Source organism: Capricornis sumatraensis, chromosome 20 (genome assembly GCF_032405125.1).
Source record: "Capricornis sumatraensis isolate serow.1 chromosome 20, serow.2, whole genome shotgun sequence".
Classification (NCBI taxonomy): Eukaryota; Metazoa; Chordata; class Mammalia; order Artiodactyla; family Bovidae; genus Capricornis; species Capricornis sumatraensis.
The window spans coordinates 14,261,534-14,270,867 of record NC_091088.1 but is presented as its reverse complement, the minus strand read 5'-3'; the positions used below and the strand labels follow the sequence as shown (position 1 = coordinate 14,270,867).

General features: G+C 40.6%; 1 non-coding gene across 1 annotated transcript; it reads right to left on the bottom strand.

The window, feature by feature from the left end:
• Positions 1–1,093: 1,093 nt before the first annotated feature.
• LOC138097299 (small nucleolar RNA SNORA70) lies at positions 1,094–1,225 on the bottom strand. Its single transcript, XR_011146494.1, has one exon. It is a non-coding gene; the product is annotated as a small nucleolar RNA SNORA70 (small nucleolar RNA).
• Positions 1,226–9,334: the final 8,109 nt, after the last annotated feature.

The window sequence follows — 9,334 nt, the reverse complement described above, 5'->3', positions numbered from 1 at the left end:
TTTTGTGCTTCTCAGCATATTTGTCTCTCACCTCCTTGGTGAGATTTACTCCTAAGTTTGGGTTTTTGTTTTGATGAGATTTTAAAAAGGACTGTTTACCTTCCCTTTATGGTATTTCGTTTTTAGTATAAAGAAATGAAACTAATTTCTGTATGTTGTTCTTATATCCTACTACCTTGCTGAATTCATTCATAAGTGCTAGTATTTTTTCCTATGGAATCTTCAGCGTTTTCTACCTATTGTATAATGTTGTCTGCATATTATGACGATTTTACTCTTTTCCTACCGATTTGAATAATTTTTACTTCTTTTCTCTGATTACTATGGGTAGGACTTCCAGTAGTGTGTTGACGAGAAGTGGTGAGAGTGGGCACCCATGCCTTGGTCCAGATTTTAGCCAGAAGGCTTTCAGCTTTTCAAGGTTGAGTCTATTGTGTATGGTTCTGTCATAAATGCCTTTTCTTGTGTCGAGATATGTTCCCTCTATACCCACTGTTGTAAGGGTTTTATTGTGAATGGATGGATTGTGTCAAGTGCTTTTTCTGCGTCTATGGAAAGAATCATAGGCTTTTTCTCTTTGGTTGATGTAGTTTATCACATTGGTTTACATATGTCGAACCATCCTTGTGACCCTGGGATGAATCCAAGTTGGTCATAGTGTATGACTTCTTGACTTCTTTTTGACAGGAAAGTAGGGTTTATACAGGTGGGCATGAGTCAGGAGGGGACGGGGCCAAGGCTCTCATGAGTGAGTACAGTTCTGAGGGCATGATGAGGTATGGATATGACCTCACTGCCATCTGGGATGAGCTGCTTTTCTGCACCATGTTTTCAAATTCATCCACATTAAACTTAGTAAATCCCCAGTTCTTGGAGATGTGGCTCTTCTGGAGACCAGGGAACTTGAACTTGGCCCCCCGTGGAGGGCCTCAATCCCAGGTACCTTGTTCTGCAGCTTGGTGCAGATGGACATGATGGACTGGGCAATGTGGACCCTGGCCAGTGTGCCCTGGGGCTTTCCAAAGGCAGTGTGCACGCCTGTCTGGAGTCTAGACTGGGGACAGCATGCCAGTCACGCATGTCCACTGGAAAGGGCTGTCTCCAAGGCCCTGTAGGGCAGCTGGAGCCGGCCATCAGGCTGCATGCCCTACTGAGGCTGCCGTGTGCAGCCATCGCACACTGGGCCCCACGGGGAAGAGAGTATAGTCGGCTCCATCGGCTGCCATGGTTTATGGCCTTTTCTGTGTATTGTTGGATTCAGTTTGCTAATACTTGGTTGAGATTTGTTGGGTCTGTAGTCAACAAAATGACTAACCTGTAGTTTTCTCTTTTGGTGGAGCCTTTGGTTTTGGTATCAGGGTGATAGTGACTTCATAGAACGTCTTTGGGAGTGTTCTTTCCCCTTTAGTCTTTAGGAGGAGTTGGAGAATGATCGGTATAAGTTCTCTGTAAGCAGGCCTGCTTTTACATTTGTACTGGGCAGAGCAGCACTTCCAGTGTTTAAAAAAGAAAGGAAACACACAACAGAGTTAACACTGCCCTTCCCTGTCTCGGTCACTGCCTCCCGCACTGACTCAGTCTTTGCCTTGACTCTCAGATGTCCCTTTCAGTCCATTTCTATACTTCTAGCTATCTATCCATATGTCTGTTACAAGCAACATACAATATTGTTTTGTTTGCAGTTTTTAAGATATATATAAATGGCATCTCTAATGTGCATTTTTCTGCATTTCACTCTTCTACTGCAGTGTTTAGATGTATCCATGTTGTGCATATGTGCTGAGTTCCATTCTGTGTCACCATTTTATACTAATCCTTCTCTCAAATATCCTACATTTTCCTGTATATCTGCCTAGTAATTTGTGGTTTTCCTTTTTTTTTCTTCTTTGCTGTTTGTGCTGTTAGCTCCCGTCACTCAAATTATACTTGTGGAAAAGATGGCGGAGGAATAGGACAGGAAGACCAATTTCTCCCTCACAAATTCATCAAAAGAACATTTCAACGCTGAGCAAACTCCACAAAACAACTTCTGTAGGCTGGCAGAGGACATCAGGCAACCAGAAAAGCAGACCATTGTCTTCAAAAACAGGTAGGAAAAAATATAAAAGACGAAAAAGGAGACAAAGGAGGTGGGGAGGGAGCTCCGTCCCGGGAAGGGAAGCCCGTCCCAGGAAGGGAATTTTAAGAAGAGAGGTTTCCAAACACCAGGAAACACTCTCCCTGCCGAGTCTGTGGTGAGTCTTGGAAACACAGAGGGCAACATAACAGGAAGGAAAAATAAAGAAATAATTAAAACCAAGAGATTACAAGCCCAACAGTAACTCCCCCAGTGGAAAAGCAGCACAGACGCCTGCATCCGCCATTGGGAAGTGGGGGCAGGGCAGGGGCGCGTGGGAGGCGCGGGCTGCAGTGCTTTGTAAGAATCGGGCAGGAAAGCCCCACGCACAACCGGAACGATCTAACTTGGGCTAGCAAACCAGACTGTGGGATAGCTACCGCACGAAAAGCTCGAACATAAGACACCACCAGGACCGAGCACAGAACGAAGGACGGAACGGAAAAGCCGGCTGCAGACCATCCCCCGCCGGGGACAGGCAGCCAGAGCCGTAAGGGCTGGAAAGGGGCAATTGCAGACCTGGAGAGACTTTACCTACCTAACTGCAAGCAGGCTTCTTTGCTAAGACTTCTGGGGGTGCTGGACAGTCACAATCTGCCTCACGGGGGACGCCAGCGGTCCACCCAGAAAGCTGAGCAGCAGCGGCGGCAGAAAAGGTGACAAACCGCGGCGATCGCGCTCGCCAAATTCCTGAGCTACTCGGACCTGGGAAGGGCACAAAGCGCAGTCCCAGCCGAATCTGCCTCTGAGGGCTGCCTGAGCGCCGATCCTGAGCAGCTTGGACCGGGGAAGTGCACGCAGCCTAGGGCCAGCCCCAGACGGTTCCCGGCTGAGCATCATAGAGCCGGAGCGGTTTGTGCGCCGCGAGAAGGGACAGGTCAAGCGGGGCTGAGACTGTGTGCACACGACAGTGCTATTTGTTTGCAGCATCCCCCCTCCCCACAGCGCGACTGAACTAGTGAGCCTAAAAAACCAGCAAACGGAAGAAGTTAAACAGAGGGAACCACCTTGGAAGTGATCCCACATGGCCCAAAACATCAGAGAAGGGCCAGATATATTTTTACTATTTTTAAAATCATTCCTTGTTTTTTTTTTCTTTTTCTAACTTTTTTTTAAATTGTTAAGTCTTCTATTTCTCCTCTAATTTTTATTACTATAACCTATTATTACTATTTAAAAAAAAAAAAGGGCAAACACCATATATAGCCTTTGGATGGTTGTTGGTGTTTTTTGTTTGTTTGTTTGTTTGTTTGTTTTAATAATTCTTGTTTCTTTTTTCTTTTTTTTTCTTTCTTTCTTTCCTCCTTTTTCCTTCTGCTTCTTTTCTTTAATATTGTATTTTTGAAAATCCAACCTCTACTCTAGATTTTTAATCTTTGCTCTTAGGTTTTTGTTGTCAATTTTGTACATTTAAAAACCCAAACTTCACTACCCAAGTTTACCTGAGAGTGAGATTACTGGCTTGACCACTCTCTTCTCCTTTGGACTCTCCTTTTTCTCCACCAGGTGGCCTCTGTCTCTTTTCTCCCCCATCTCTTCTCTATCCAACTCTGTGAATCTCTGTGTGTTCCAGACGGTGGAGAACACCTAAGGAACTGGTTACTGGCAGGATTTGTCTCTCTCCTTCTCATTCCTCTCTCTTATCCTCCTGGTCACCTCTGTCTACTTCCTCCCTCTCCTCTTCCCCGTATAACTCCGTAAATACCTCCAAGCGGTCCAGACTATAGAGCGCACATAAGGAACTGACTACTGGCTAGCTTGCTCTCTCCTCTTTTGATCTCACCGCATCTCATTCCAGTCACCTCTAACTACCCCCGCCCTCTTCTCTTCTCCTTGTAACTCAGTGAACCTCTCTGAGTGTCCCTCAATGTGGAGAACTTTTCATCTTTAACCTAGATGTTTTATCATCGGTGCTGTATAGATGGAGAAGTCTAGAGGCTACTGTAAAAATAAAACTGAAGACCAGAAGCAGGAGGCTTAAATCCAAAGCCTGAAAACATTAGAGAACTCTTGAATTCAGGGAACATTAAGCAATAGGAGCTCATCAAATGCCTTCATACCTACACTGAAACCAAGCTCCACCCAAGGGCCAACAAGTTCCAAAACAAGACATACCATTCAAATTCTCCAGCAACACAGCAACACTCCCCTGAGCTTCAATATACAGGCAGCTCAAAATTATTCCAAAACCTTTGATGTCTCATAACCCATTACTGGTCACTCTACTGCACTCCAGAGAGAAGAAACCCAGCTCCACTCACCAGAACTCCAACACAAGCCTCCCTAACCAGGAAACCTTGACAAGCCACTGATAGAACCCCACCCACAGTGAGGAAGCTCCATAATAAAGAGAACTCCACAAATTACCAGAATATAAAAAGACCACCCCAAACGCAGCAATATAACCAAGATGAAGAGACAGAGGAATACTCAGCAGGTAAAGGAACAGGAGAGTTGCCCACCAAACCAAACAAAAGAGGAAGAAGTAGGGAATCTACCTGAGAAGGAATTCCGAATATTGATAGTGAAAATGATCCAAAATCTTGAAATCAAAATGGAATCACAGATAAATAGCCTAGAGACAAGGATTGAGAAGATGCAAGAAAGGTTTAACAAGGACCTAGAAGAAATAAAAAAGAGTCAAAATATAATGAATAACGCAATAAATGAGATCAGAAACACTCTGGAGGCAACAAATAGTAGAATAACGGAGGCAGAAGATAGGATTAGTGAAATAGAAGATAGAATGGTAGAAATAAATGAATCAAAGAGGAAACAAGAAATATGAATTAAACGAGGACAATCTCAGAGACCTCCAGGACAATATGAAACGCTCCAACATTCAAATTATAGGAGTCCCAGAAGAAGAAGACAGAAAGAAAGATCATGAGAAAATCCTTGAGGAGATAATAGTTGAAAACTTCCCTAAAATGGGGAAGGAAATAATCACCCAAGTCCAAGAAACACAGAGAGTTCCAAATAGGATAAACCCAAGGCGAAACACCCCAAGACACATATTAATTAAATTAACAAAGATCAAACACAAAGAACAAATATTAAAAGCAGCAAGGGAAAAACAACAAATAACACACAAGGGGATTCCCATAAGGATAACAGCTGATCTTTCAATAGAAACTCTTCAGGCCAGGAGGGAATGGCAAGACATACTTAAAGTGATGAAAGACAATAACCTACAGCCCAGATTACTGTACCCAGCAAGGATCTCATTCAAATACGAAGGAGAAATCAAAAGCTTTACAGACAAGCAAAAGCTGAGAGAATTCAGCACCACCAAACCAGCTCTCCAACAAATTCTAAAGGATATTCTCTAGACAGGAAACACGAAAAGGGTGTATAAACCCGAACCCAAAACAATAAAGTAAATGGTAACTGGATCATACTTATCAATAATTACCTTAAACGTAAATGGGTTGAACGCCCCAACCAAAAGGCAAACACTGGCCGAATGGATACAAAAACAAGACCCCTCTATATGCTGCTTACAAGAGACCCACCTCAAAACAAGGGACACATACAGACTGAAAGTGAAGGGCTGGAAACAGATATACCACGCAAATAGAGACCAAAAGAAAGCAGGAGTGGCAATACTCATATCTGATAAAATAGACTTTAAAACAAAGGCTGTGAAAAGAGACAAAGAAGGCCACTACATAATGATCAAAGGATCAACCCAAGAAGAAGATATAACAATTATAAATATATATGCACCCAATATAGGAGCACCGCAATATGTAAGACAAACGCTAACAAGTATGAAAGGGGAAATCAACAATAACACAGTAATAGTGGGAGACTTTAATACCCCACTCACACCTATGGACAGATCAACTAAACAGAAAATTAACAAAGACACACAAACTTTAAATGATACATTAGATCAATTAGACCTAATTGATATCTATAGGACATTTCACCCCAAAACAATGAATTTCACCTTTTTTTCAAGTGCTCATGGAACCTTCTCCAGGACAGATCACATCCTGGGCCATAAATCTAAACTTGATAAATTCAAAAAAATCGAAATCATTCCAAGCATCTTTTCTGACCATAATGCATTAAGATTAGATCTCAATTACAGGAGAAAAACTACTAAAAATTCCAACATATGGAGGTTGAACAACACACTTCTGAATAACCAACAAATCACAGAAGAAATCAAAAAAGAAATCAAAATATGCATAGAAACTAATGAAAATGAAAACACAACAACCCAAAACCTGTGGGACACTATAAAAGCAGTGCTAAGAGGAAAGTTCATAGCAATACAGGCATACCTCAAGAAACAAGAAAAAAGTCAAATAAATAACCTAACTCTACAACTAAAGCAACTAGAAAAGGAAGAATTGGAGAACCCCAGAGTTAGTAGAAGGAAAGAAATCTTAAAAATTAGGGCAGAAATAAATGCAAAAGAAACAAAAGAGACCATAGCAAAAATCAACAAGGCCAAAAGCTGGTTCTTTGAAAGGATAAATAAAATTGACAAACCACTAGCCAGACTCATCAAGAAACAAAGGGAGAAAAATCAAATCAATAAAATTAGAAATGAAAATGGAGAGATCACAACAGACATCACAGAAATCCAAAGGATCATGAGACTACTATCAGCAGTTGTATGCCAATAAAATGGACAACGTGGAAGAAATGGAAAAATTCTTAGAAAAGTACAATTTTCCAAAACTGAACCAGGAAGAAATAGAAAATCTTAACAGACCCATCACAAGCATGGAAATTGAAACTGTAATCAGAAATCTTCCAGCAAACAAAAGCCCAGGTCCAGACGGCTTCACAGCTGAATTCTACCAAAAATTTCGAGAAGAGCTAACACCTATCCTACTCAAACTCTTCCAGAAAATTGCAGAGGAAGGTAAACTTCCAAACTCATTCTATGAGGCCACCATCACCCTAATACCAAAACCTGACAAAGATGTCACAAAAAAAGAAAACTACAGGCCAATATCACTGATGAACATAGATGCAAAAATCCTCAACAAAATTCTAGCAATCAGAATCCAACAACACATTAAAAAGATCATACACCATGACCAAGTGGGCTTTATCCCAGGGATGCAAGGATTCTTCAATATCCGCAAATCAATCAATGTAATTCACCACATTAACAAATTGAAAAATAAAAACCATATGATTATCTCAATAGATGCAGAGAAGGCCTTTGACAAAATTCAACATCCATTTATGATAAAAACTCTCCAGAAAGCAGGAATAGAAGGAACATACCTGAACATAATAAAAGCTATATATGACAAACCTACAGCAAACATTATCCTCAATGGTGAAAAATTGAAAGCATTTCCCCTAAAGTCAGGAACAAGACAAGGATGTCCACTTTCACCGCTACTATTCAACATAGTTCTGGAAGTTTTGGCCACAGCAATCAGAGCAGAAAAAGAAATAAAAGGAATCCAAATTGGAAAAGAAGAAGTAAAACTCTCACTGTTTGCAGATGACATGATCCTCTACATGGAAAACCCTAAAGACTCCACCAGAAAATTACTAGAGCTCATCAATGAATATAGTAAAGTTGCAGGATATAAAATCAACACACAGAAATCCCTTGCATTCCTATACACTAATAATGAGAAAGTAGAAAAAGAAATTAAGGAAACAATTCCATTCACCATTGCAACGAAAAGAATAAAATACTTAGGAATATATCTACCCAAAGAAACTAAAGACCTATATATAGAAAACTATAAAACACTGATGAAAGAAATCAAAGAGGACACTAATAGATGGAGAAATATACCATGTTCATGGATTGGAAGAATCAATATAGTGAAAATGAGTATACTACCCAAAGCAATTTACAAATTCAGTGCAATCCCTATCAAGCTACCAGCCATATTTTTCACAGAACTAGAACAAATAATTTCAAGATTTGTATGGAAATACAAAAAACCTCGAATTGCCAAAGCAATCTTGAGAAAGAAGAATGGAACTGGAGGAATCAACCTGCCTGACTTCAGGCTCTACTACAAAGCCACAGTCATCAAGACAGTATGGTCCTGGCACAAAGACAGACATATAGATCAATGGAACAAAATAGAAAGCCCAGAGATAAATCCACACACATATGGACACCTTATCTTTGACAAAGGAGGCAAGAATATACAATGGAGTAAAGACAATCTCTTTAACAAGTGGTGCTGGGAAAACTGGTCAACCACTTGTAAAAGAATGAAACTAGATCACTTTCTAACACCGCACACAAAAATAAACTCAAAATGGATTAAAGATCTAAATGTAAGACCAGAAACTATAAGACTCCTAGAGGAGAACATAGGCAAAACACTCTCAGACATAAATCACAGCAGGATCCTCCATGATCCACCTCCCAGAATTCTGGAAATAAAAGCAAAAATAAACAAATGGGATCTAATTAAAATTAAAAGCTTCTGAACAACAAAGGAAAATATACGCAAGGTGAAAAGACAGCCTTCTGAATGGGAGAAAATAATAGCAAATGAAGCAACTGACCAACAACTAATCTCAAAAATATACAAGCAACTTATGCAGCTCAATTCCAGAAAAATAAACGACCCAATCAAAAATGGGCCAAAGAACTAAATAGACATTTCTCCAAAGAAGACATACAGATGGCTAACAAACACATGAAAAGATGCTCAACATCACTCATTATCAGAGAAATGCAAATCAAAACCACAATGAGGTACCACTTCACACCAGTCAGAATGGCTGCGATCCAAAAATCTGCAAGCAATAAATGCTGGAGAGGGTGTGGAGAAAAGGGAACCCTCCTACACTGTTGGTGGGAATGCAAACTAGTACAACCACTATGGAGAACAATGTGGAGATTCCTTAAAAAATTGCAAATAGAACTACCTTATGACCCAGCAATCCCACTGCTGGGCATACACACCGAGGAAACCAGAATTGAAAGAGACACATGTACCCCAATGTTCATCGCAGCACTGTTTATAATAGCCAGGACATGGAAACAACTTAGATGTCCATCAGCAGATGAATGGATAAGAAAGCTGTGGTACATATACACAATGGAGTATTACTCAGCCATTAAAAAGAATTCATTTGAGTCAGTTCTGATGAGATGGATGAAACTGGAGCCGATTATACAGAGTGAAGTAAGCCAGAAAGAAAAACACCAATACAGTATACTAACACATATATATGGAATTTAGAAAGATGGCAATGACGACC